Raw genomic sequence first — 12,198 nt, forward strand, 5'->3', positions numbered from 1 at the left:
ATGTCGTTCACGTTGATCAACGCTATATCCATAAAACCCGTTGACAAAGACGGTCTAATGTTCGACCACGAAGGAACGTGCTTATTACATAGAGGCATATGGCAAACGAATATACAAACCAACGTAGTGCCCGATGAAGACATTGAAGTAATTAACTCGATACGGAATAATGTGACAGTAGCGATGAAAGACATGGAGTTTGTCATCGAAGACTCTCTCCTAGAGCAAATTGCAACATCTGTTGAACGTTTATGCGATGATGCGATTGATGAGATCAAGCAGACAACGAGAACTAAACGAAGCAAAGGGTTCTTCGGTTTTTTGGCGGACTTAATATTTGGTAGCGACGATATGGAAAACGAGCTACAGGCAATGAGGGTTCATGAAGACGAAAAAATTCACCAAATATCGGAGTCAATGGTAAAAATGAATACCAAGGCGTCCAAAATGGGAGAACAGCTTAACGAGAGATACTATAAATTGTACAAAGACATGACTCAATTAAAACAATTATATTCTGCGGATAAGGTTCAAAGGTTACGAACAACGATGTTAGAAACCACGATATTGGCACGAGAAGTTATCGATGGAACATTGAATAGATATAGGAAAGTTCGAACGTTTCCTTTGTCCGTCGACGAACTAGCCCAAACCAGAAAAAACATTTCACAAGCGTTGCCAACTGGTTACATTGTCCTGGATCACCCATCAGCCGTAAAATACAACACGCGTGTAGTCAACGGCTCCCTCATAATTACCATGACGAGTGTTGTCATCAACAAAGTTGAGTTCGAGGTATTTAAGATAATACCGATCCCACGGGCTGAGAATGGCTCAATTATTGTAACAGAACATGATCGCATCGCGGTAGGCCACAACCAAGACTTCTTCTACCCATCGATCGAACTAACAAAACTGAATGATACGCATTTAATTACGGTTCAACCAGAACTGAGTAAGGAAGTGGATTGCGTAGCGGCTGTCATACTGCATATCGCAAGTACCCGCAAATGTGCAACAAAACTGTTAACCACGCCTTACGCTATGATGGAGACACTGTCCACTCCTAATACCGTTTTATACTATGCATCCGATACAAAGGCAATAGTTATACATTGCGACAACGTGGTAATGTCACCACCTTATGAGGCAGCAGTAGTAACTCTCCAGCCAGATTGCCGTATACAATCCAACAACAAAACGATACATGCAAGTTTAAATGGCATGAACAAGAAGATTGCAACATACTTCAAATCTAAATACCAGGTGGCCGATCACCTATTGGACGAATTCAATGACACCGTAAAAGATGTGGTGGAGCCGAAGCCCGATAATCCCTACGATAACAACGCTATGATAACCGTGTACAACAGTTTGGATCCCTTCCATCCGAAATCGAAGTATCTTTGGAGGAACGCCGCCCTTTTCGTAAGCATACTAATGATTATAATCGGGATCATTTATCTACGTTGCTGCAGACGAAGATGCTGCACCAGATCCAGAGCCACAGCAGGACCCGATGTCCATATCCGAATGGACAACCTATTGAACCGGCAACAATTAGAAGACACAGCGCTTTAAAACCAAGCATTGGAGGGACGTTCAATGAAGCAAGGCGGCATGCCGAAGAATTGAAGAGAAAAAGTGATTTAAAACTCTGTTAGACCATAAGTACACAAAATGTAAAATAGAAGAAAATAATTGAATATGAAATAATTGTAGTCAAAATGAGGAATCTGACAATGAATAAGAAATATAAGCAACAAAGGGTTGCATAAACTGACGAGAAGATATGTCGTCTAATGTAATAGTAAAAAAAAATATAATTTGTTCAGTGAAAGAAGCAATTAGGCGCCGTTGTATGGCTATTAAAGTACATAAAGTTGAAGACTCTTCTATGGATAGAAGAAGTATTGAATTTGAAAATTGAATACTCCTGCGAGAGTAAAATGAAGTGTAACACAAAGCTAAAATGAATAGGATTTGCATTGTAAATGAATCTGAAGGCAAAGTGGCTAATAAATTGTAACGAAGCAAAGAATGAATTTATAACACACCATGTATGAAGAATAAACGGAAGTCATCCGCTCATAGCAAACGAATTGCATTGTATAACTTCAGGTTAGGAAATTGAATGTAAGAAAAACATAATATTGAAAAGAGAATATAAGATGAAACAATTGCGAATTATACAGTAATAAAAGATACAGCATCAGAAGCATAGCAGAAAAAATTATTAGAAACAGATGCGGCGTAGCTCAATTGGTAAATCTGCCTTACGCGATTTACGAGGGCCGGTATGTCGCCGCACGGATCATGCCTTTAGAGCGTGATTCATGGCGAGAACGATAGAGCGGATGCTTAGATCGCGCTCTATCCTAAATACACAGAATAGCTTGCGCAGTGGCTTTATCGTAACTAATGAGGTTTTTCCGAAGTGCGATTATTGCTAGCTGAAAACCTAAATATCATAAAACTCCTCCGGCCAGCGATAACCCGCCGGGAAGGAGAACAAAACAAAAATAAGCAAAACGACGTAATGTGTTTACGATCAGAGCCTATCTCCGATCGTAAATACCGAAGGACGGGAGAAATCCCAAAAAGAGAGCACTATGGGTGCTATAAACGGAGCCTATCTCCGAGCTAGGACAATAAGTAATAAAACGGAGAGGAAAAGATAACACGCCTGCGAGCGTGTTAATAATCATCCCTCGTTCGCCCGTCTGGCTTAGAATAAATAATTGTAATTTTCTCTCTCTTATGCTACGCCCTTCTGGGGTAGATAAGAAGGCAATGTCTGTATATAAGAAAAAAACTTGAACAGAATAAACGCACTCTCAACTGGACACTCTCAACCATACCACGGACGTAGGAGCGTCGTGGCGAAGTACCGAACCCCTCTTTTTTGTCATAAACGTATCACAACCCTGGACATCGCCCGAGCATCCTGGACACCATCGGAGCACCCTGGACATCATCGCCGGCAGATCCCAGCGCAACAAGCGCTGGTAAGTATTGAACACCCCTCCTCCAAAGATCCGAAATTCCAACCACCCTTCCTCTCCCTTTTCCTTCCCTTGGCTCCGCCCGGCCAAACTCCCAAGTGACGCGGTACTACCGGATCGCACCAGTAGGCGCATACTCGTTATGCGCTCTACGTGATCTGGCCTACCACATAGCGTCCAGTAAAGGGCTTTCCCTTCGTGTCATCAGCACGATCTCGAACTGCAGCCACATTTGGTGGCTCCAGAGAGGATCTTTCCTCCAGCGTAATCAGCACGATACCCTGCAGCCACAGTCATAGTCTCAACTTCAGGCCCAAAGTTTTTTCCAAGGCATGCCAAGAAAATTTCCAACCCGGGAAGATCCTTGACTGATTGGGAATTGAACCCAATATCCAAAAGTTTCAACTTATACCACAAAAGTTATCTGCTGCAATCAGAAATAATCGATACAACCATCTGATGAAAGATAGTTTACGACAATTCTGAATGAGCTATCCCAATTCCAGTTTCCACTCCAGACCCTACATAAAATTTCATTGTGTGTCAGTTTCCAGCCAGTGTTCATTATTAACATTAGTTCAGGCCCACCAAACGCGCGCGAGGCTCAAACTTTCGTAGACAACGCGCGTTTTTTTTTTAACAATCTCCAATACAATAAAAAAAACATCATCATCATCAGTACGAACAAGGGGGCCTCCGTAGCCACATTGGTTGCGCGTTCGCTTAGTAAGCGATCGATCGTGAGCTCAAAACTCAGGGCCCTCATTGACCATCTTTGTGTTGTTACAGAATAGCTACGTCCACGCAACAATCATTAGCGATGGAGATCGATCCACGGTCGAAATAAGATCGATTCATCCATACGACTGCTCTGCTCTGCAAGACACATCGGGCTGCTGTTCTATAAATAACTCAACAATGATCAATCAACTGTCTCCGCTGTCCGGTCTAACTGGATAATGAAAGAACAGAACGAAAACTATTACGCCTATATGGCAACTGTGTAAATGTGTACCATATGCAATGGTATAGAAGGGAATACTCTAAAGCCGAAAACATGGCAACTGTGTAATGTGCTAATTATAGATATGATAAACATGTGACATGTTCACGATTGAAATTCGGCTCTGTTACAGCTAAAATGCTAATGAGCCTAAAATAAACAAAAGGGATAAAAAAAAATCAGTACGAACATGGCAGTTTGAGATACCTGTGATTTTTTTAAAATTTCATTAAAACATAAACAATTAATTTACAAAAAAATTTCGAAACCCTGTTTACAAAACAGATTTATTTGTATGGTAGCCTATCTTAGGAGAGGGGGGAGGAGTATCTAATCACCATAGAAACATTTCTTGCACCCTAAAACCTCCACATGCCGATTTTGGTTTCGTTGGATTGATTAATTCTCGAGTAATGCAGAAATTTGTGTTTCATTTGTATGGTGGCCGGTCTAACCACCATAAAACATTTATTGCATCCTGAATTCTCTACATGCCAAATTTCGTTCCATTTGCTTGATTAATTCTGGAGTAATGTAGAAATTAGAATTTCTTTTGTATGGCACCGTTTGGACCAGCCTGACCAGCTCGGTGGATTGGAACATCGCAAGGTCTCTGGCCGAACCTAACGCGAGAGGAGCAAAAAAAAAACAATAAAACAAACTTAACAAAATTATAGAAAACCAAAGAACTATATATTATTTATTTCCATCATTCCCGAGCCAATAATATAATATATACAGTTTGTTTACCTCTATACTTTTTCCGTGTTCCAATTTATAAAAAAAACTGTTAAGAGTGATAAGTGGTAAAGCATTAGCTGCAAAGAAGAGTCGTTTATACACAATAAATGCTTTAGTCCCATCCAGGCTTCTATACGGCTTTTCTTTAGCCAGTAGAGCTAGACAAAATGTCATTACCATTCTCAAGCCAGTCTCTAACAATGCCATACGTATAGCCACCAGTGCCTTTCCAACAAGTCCAATCAGAGCAGTGATGGTGGAAGCTGGAGTACTTCCTTTCGAATATGTAGCAACACTACACGAAGTAAATACAGCTATTCGCTTCAAAGAAATAAGCAGAACCGTCCACGATTGCGCTCTACTTAGAAGAGCCAACACATCATTAGAAACATTAACAAACGAAGCTTTTCCCACTGTTACGGCAAGGCGACAAATCACCCACCATGGTACTACCAACCACCTAACATTGATTGGTCTATAAAGGCACAAGTGAGAGCAGGAGAAAACAAAGAAAAAGCGAAAGCAATTTTCAATGATTTATTGAATACAAAATACAACGATTTTCATAAAATTTTCACGGATAGTCTAAAGCAGATGGTAAAACAGGTTTCGGAGTTTATTCGGATAACCTTGAGCTCTGTGGCAGGTTGAGCGACGACTGTTCGGTTTTCGGTGCTGAGCTAATGGCTTTGCGCATCGCCTTAGAAAATACACCGACGAAATCACCATCAGTATTTTTTCAGATAGTGCAAGTTGTTTAAATGACCTGGGAGCGGGATCACCCAAGAACCCATGGGTCTAAGCTTGTGAGATAGATGCATGCAAAAGAAATGTAACTTTCGTATGGATTCCGGGTCACAGTTGCATTACAGGCAGTGAAGTAGCGGATGTACTCGCTAACAAAGGAAGGTCAGGAGTAATTAAATTTCCCGAACTCAGTGGTGGAGATGCCAAGAGAATGGTTAAAAATAAAATCTGGCTAGCATGGCACCAAGACTGGAATCATTCCAGTCCAACAACTCAACTAAATACCAAAAAAAGTACAAAGCTCTAGAAGCCAAACTAAAAGGTCTGATTAAAGCAAAAAAGCGTGGATATTGGCGGAAATTCGTCAATGGTTTGTCAAGGGAGACCGCTATGAGTACTCTTTGGAATACGGCTAGCAGAATGCGTGGCTGGAACCATACAAATGAAAGTGAGGAATACTCTGACCGTTGGATTTTCAAATTTGCAAGAAAGGTTTATCCCGATTCCGTTCCTGCACAAAGCGTCGTACGCGATATTCCGCTCCAATGCGATTATGAGAATTTTTCGATGGTGGAATTCTTAATTGCCTTTCTCTCATGTAACAATTCAGCTCCGGGGTCGGACAAGATTAAATTCAACTTGTTGAAGAATCTTCCCGACTTGGCAAAACAGCGTTTGCTGAACTTGTTCAACAAGTTTCTGGAGCTGAATATTGTCACACATGACTGGAGGCAAGTGAGAGTATTAGCCATACGAAAACCCAACAAGCCGGCTTGCGATCACAACTCGTATAGGCCGATTGCAATGTTATCCTGTATTCGCAAATTGTTAGAGAAAATGATTCTACTTCGTTTAGACAAGTGGGTCGAAACGAACAATTTGCTGTCAAATACGCAGTTTGGCTTCCGTCGAGGTAAAGGGACGAATGATTGTCTCTCGCTGCTATCTTCTGAAGCCCAAATCGCATTTGCTCGCAAAGAACAAATGGCTTCCGTTTTCCTCGATATCAAAGGGTCATTTGATTCAGTTTCCATGGAAATTCTCTCAGAGAAGCTTCATAATCGTGGACTTTCACCAATTCTGAATAATTTCCTGTACAATTTACTGTCAGAAAAGCACATGAATTTCTATCATGGCAACTCAAAATCTTCTCGTTATAGTTTTATGGGCCTACCGCAAGGCTCCTGCCTAAGCCCCCTCTTGTACAGTTTTTACGTCAATGATATGGATGATTGTCTAACTAGAGACTGCACGCTGAGACAACTTGCAGACGATGGAGTTATTTCCATCACGGGTACTACTCCCGTTGCTCTGCAAAAGTCGTTGCAAGATACCATGGACAAATTGTTCACGTGGGCCCTCAAGCTGGGTATCGAATTCCCTACGGAGAAAACTGAAATGGTCGTTTTTTCTAGGAAGCACGAACCCGCCCAATTCCAGCTTTACCTATCCGGCAAAACGATCCAACACTCTATGTTTTTCAAATACCTGGGTGTATATTTTGATTCTAAATGTACCAGGGGGAGACACATTGCGTATTTGAAACAGAAATGTCAGCAAAGAATCAATTTTCTCCAAACAATAACCGGAACATGGTGGGGTGCCCATCCAGGAGACCTCATTCAGTTGTACAAAACAACGATATTATCAGTGTTAGAATATGGCAGTTTTTGCTTCCGATCAGCTGCCAGGATTCATATTCTCAAGCTGGAGAGAATACAATATCGTTGCTTGCGTATAGCAATAGGGTGTTTGCATTCGACACATACGATGAGTCTCGAAGTCTTGGCAGGAGTACCCCCGCTTACTCTTCGGTTCACAGAATTATCCTACAGATTTCTCATCCGTTGCAAGATCATGAATCCATTGGTGATTGATAACTTCGAAAATCTACTACAACTGACTTCTCAGTCAAGTTTTATGTCTTTATACCATGAGTACCTTACCCACGACGTGCACCCTTCACCAGGCATCTCCAACCAAGTTTGCTTCCCATACTTCTGCAATTCCTCTGTCATTTTTGATCTGTCCATGCGACAAAAAATCATTGGAATACCATAGCACCTACGCTCCAATGTTATTCCGTCGATATATTCGGCAGAATATGGGAAAGTTAGATCTGATAAAATGTTCTTTACTGACGGTTCATACATAAACGGGTCCACTGGCTTCGGCATCTTCAATGAAAATTCCAGTGCCTCTTTCAAACTCAAAGATCCTTGTTCCGTGAATGTCGCAGAAATGGGTACGATATACTATGCTCTAGGGATCATTTTAACACTGCCCATCGACCATTGTTTTATTTTTTCAGACAGTCTCAGCTCAATAGAGGCAATCCGCTCAATGGAAGTTAATAAACGCTCATCTTATTTCCTAACAAGAATAAGACATCTATTGAGTGTTTTGGTCGAAAAATTATTCAAGATTACCTTAGCATGGGTTCCCTCTCATTGCTCGATTCCGGGGAATGAGAAAGCGGACTCGCTAGCTAAGTTGGGCGCTTTAGAAGGCACACTTTTTGAAAGGCAAATTGCCTATAATGAATTTTTTCACATTCCTTGTCAGGACACACTCGTTAGTTGGCAGCGCATGTGGAGTGAAGATGAGTTCGGTCGTTGGTTACACACGATTATCCCTAAGGTTTCGACGAGTGCTTGGTTTAAGGGATTGAATGTAGGTCGTGATTTCTTCGCGTGATATCTCGGCTCATGTCCAATCACTACAACCTAAACGCGCATCTCTGTCGCATTGGGCTCGCAGCAAACAATCTTTGTGATTGTGGCGATGGCTACCACGACATCGAGCATGTTGTCTGGTCGTGTATCCGGTTCCATGCTGCTCGCTCTCAGCTCTCTAGAGCACTGAGAGTACAAGGCAGACAATCGGATATCCCCGTCCGGGATATCATAGGTAGCCGTGATCCTGATCTTCTGCTTCATCTATACCTGTTCCTCAGAAACGCCGATGTCAACGTTTAATGATGTTTCCTTCGTTGTGTCCCTGTTTCATATCCCTCCTATCCGATCTATAAACTTTTACTTAGTCGCGGCAATACATACACACACTCTTTACAGATACACGGGCCAAAGGTTGTGCAGTCCACTGATGATTCAACAAGAGCCAAAGGTTGTACCGCTCATGACAAATCTACACGAGCTGATGATTGCGCCGGCTAGTGACCATTCTTGAAGGATTCCTCGGGTCGAGAAGACGCACCACGCTAGATATGGGGTACAGACTAGGGGGGCGTTGCTGATTAATGGTCAGCTGCATCCCAATAGGAAGTATCCCGTGTACAGAGCATTGGAGACAGCAACATCCCAATTACGAGAACACTTGTAATACTAACCTCGAGCCGACCGCGAGTAATCGGTTACATATTACTAACATTTTTTTTTCCTGTTGGGTACATTTTCCACTACGACCAGTTATTTCATCTATTGTGGCGGGCCCCTATTTGTTGTAAGCCTTATCAGGGTGTCGTATCGCTATTAGTTGGAGTGATTTCCACTTGCTGACTGTAGGCATGATCCCAATAAGGTATTATAGCACGAATGAACTTTATTGCCTTATTGGGGGAAGCTATCCAAACATCTGCAGGTTGCATTAAACCTTTATCAAAGAAATTGCGCCTTCTATGAAAAAGTGCTTCGCAATTGCATAATAAATGTTCCGAGCTTTCACTTTCTAGGTTACAGAAACGACAGGTATCATCTTCTAATTTACCTAGTTTCTTTAGGTGGTATTTGCTTGGACAATGTCTTGTCACTAGGCCAGTGAAAGTGCATAGGTCTTTTTTTGTTAGGCTGAGAAGTCTTTCAGTTACTTTTTTACTTGGTGATATAAATGATTTAGCCTGTCGAGCTACTGTACTATGTGCCCAGATGCCATCAATCTTTGATTTTTCCCAGTTCTTTAATTCCATTTTGAGGGTACATTCAGGGGCCCCCCAAAATGGTTCTGGTCCTAGGAATGGTTTCGATGATCCACATCTAGCTAACAAATCTGCTTTTTCATTACCTTCAACTCCACAGTGCCCTGGAACCCAGAATAGGTTCACTGCACTTTTTTTAGCTACCTCTTGAAGAAGTTGAATACACTCCCAAACTAATTTAGAAGTACAGGTAACTGACTTCAATGCTTTCAATGCAGCTTGACTGTCAGAAAAAAATGCATATGTTTAAATGTCTATAATCGCGCCTTAGACAAATTGTTGCACATTCAATAATTACCTGCACTTCTGCCTGAAATACAGTTGGCCACTTGCCCATTGAAATTGATATGTTCACTCCAAGACCGGTTATTCCAGCCCCGGCTCTTTCGTTTAATCTGGAACCATCAGTGTAGAAAATTATAGATCCTGGGTGAATATCAGGTCCCCCTGACTCCCATTCAGTGCGGCTTGGCTCAGTCACATTGAATAGTCGTTCAAAGTACTAACATAGATAATAAGAAAAACTGTCAAAATATTGAACTCCGGCCCCGTCAGGCTAACGCCATATGAGCCTTGATAAAAATATATATTTTGGGAAAAAAAAAACTCAACTAAATCATGTAAAGTGTACGGTACCTGCCGGAGCGGATCAACCAAATGCTCGGGACCAAATAGCTTTGACACGTGTTCGAATAGGCCATACAGTACTCACGCACAGTTTTCTTCTGCAACCCTACGCAGACCCCCCCCCCGTGCAGATGCAAACAAAAACTTAAAATTGAACATATCCTTACGAAATGTTCACTACTGAAAAAAGAACGTGAAATGGAAGGTATTCGTGGTAATCTAGAGGAATTCCTCAAAAACAGTAATGACAGTGAGAAGAAACTGCTGAAGTTCTTAAAAAAGACCATGATATTCAATCTATTAGGCTGTCAAAAAAGTCCTGGGTATTTGTTTTGAATTTTCATTTGTTCATAAAATTAGTTACAATCATCTGTTTTAAGTCAAATATGCGCCGTTTTGTTCGATGACTTGTTCCCAACGAGATGCCAACTTCATAATACCCCTGTTATAGAAGCTCGCTTCCTTATTGGCAAAAAACTCGGATAGCCAATTTTCACAGGCCTCTTTTGTGGCTAATTTCTGACTACCTAGCTCGTTCGCCATGGACAAAAACAGGTGGTAGTCACTTGGTGTAAGGTCCGGACTATACGGCGGATGCAAAAGAACCTCCCATCCGAGCTCCCGAAGCTTCTGGCGCGTCACCAAAGAAGTGTGTGGCCTGGCGTTGTCCTGATGGAAGACAATGCGGCCTCTGTTTATCAAAGATGGCCTCTTCTTCATGAGTGCTACCTTCAAGCGGTCCAGTTGTTGGCAGTACAGGTCCGAATTGAGCGTTTGGCCATAGGGAAGCAGCTCATAATAGATTATTCCTTGACAATCCCACCAAACACAGCAGAACCTTCCTGGCCGTTAATGAGGACTTGGCCACCGTCTGAGCACCTTCAGCGGGCTTCGACCACGACCGTTTGCGCTTCACGTTGTCGTAAGTGACCCACTTTTCATCGCCAGTCACCATCCGCTTCAGAAACGGGTCGATTTTGTTGCGATTCAGCAGCGATTCACATGCGTCGATACGGTCAAAGATGTTTTTTTGCGTCAACGTGTGTGGCACCCATACATCGAGCTTCTTTGTGAATCCAAGCTTCTTCTAATGGTTAATAACGGTTTGATGACTTATCCCCAGCTCTTGGCCGATGCTACGGCTGCTACTATGCCGGTCTTTCTCGGCTAATTCAGCGATTTTGTCGCAATTTTCGACGACAGGCCTTCCGGAGCGTGGCGCATCTTCGACGACCTCTACACCAGAACGAAAACGTTGAAACCATCGTTGTGCGGTGGAAATGGAAACTGTATCGGGTCCATCAACTGCACAAATTTTATTGGCAGCTTGATATTCATTTTTGCCTTTGTCATAGTAGTACTGTAAAATATGTCGGATTTTCTCTTTATTTTGCTCCATATTTGCGACACTATAACTCACGAACGACTTAACCAAACAAAACACTGTCAAGGACTATATTATAGCGCGCAAAAATATCTTTCCAAAAAACTATAGTTTGACTCGATACAATTAATACAACTAGAACTACGCGCTTACAACGACACCTCGCGGAAATACCGCAGGACTTTTTTGACAGCCTAATTAATATTCGAAATCAATTATATAATATATATATAATTGATTTCGAGTAAGACGCGAATGACGACATCGTTAAAGCGTTTTCAATAAAAAAAAATATATAAAAAACACAACCAAAGTAGATCTGGCTGTTTCAAGATTTATGACATGAATCGATCCACAACCAAGAACCATATCGTCGATACATCATGACTTCAGCCGAGTTTTACAGTGTCACTGTGTCGAGAAGAGTTATAAAATAAATACTGCCGGCTACTCAAGTTATTTTCGTTGCGGAAATTCCGGGCGGATACGAAACAATCAAGACACTAACCGAATACATTTCATTTATCTAACATCGGAAAATAAATACTGTCACTCTGTATTCTACCCACCAACCGGCGAATCCATCATTTAGATTCCCATCTTCATACTGCGATTCTTCGTGTTGACGAAAAATCTTTAATCGATCAACATTTTTGGCGCAGATTTGGCTCAAGGACATTTGTTTGTTGAATCCGTCTATCCAAAAAATTAAGCGGACATATTTCCCCGACAGAATCATGCATTCTTTCGAGAATTC

At 41.8% G+C, this 12,198-nt stretch overlaps 1 pseudogene; it reads left to right on the forward strand.

Moving 5' to 3' along the window:
* The first annotated feature begins 2,392 nt into the window (after positions 1–2,392).
* LOC129780795 (U4 spliceosomal RNA) lies at positions 2,393–2,521 on the forward strand (annotated as a pseudogene).
* Positions 2,522–12,198: the final 9,677 nt, after the last annotated feature.

This window comes from Toxorhynchites rutilus, chromosome 3, assembly GCF_029784135.1.
Source record: "Toxorhynchites rutilus septentrionalis strain SRP chromosome 3, ASM2978413v1, whole genome shotgun sequence".
Classification (NCBI taxonomy): domain Eukaryota; kingdom Metazoa; phylum Arthropoda; class Insecta; order Diptera; family Culicidae; genus Toxorhynchites; species Toxorhynchites rutilus.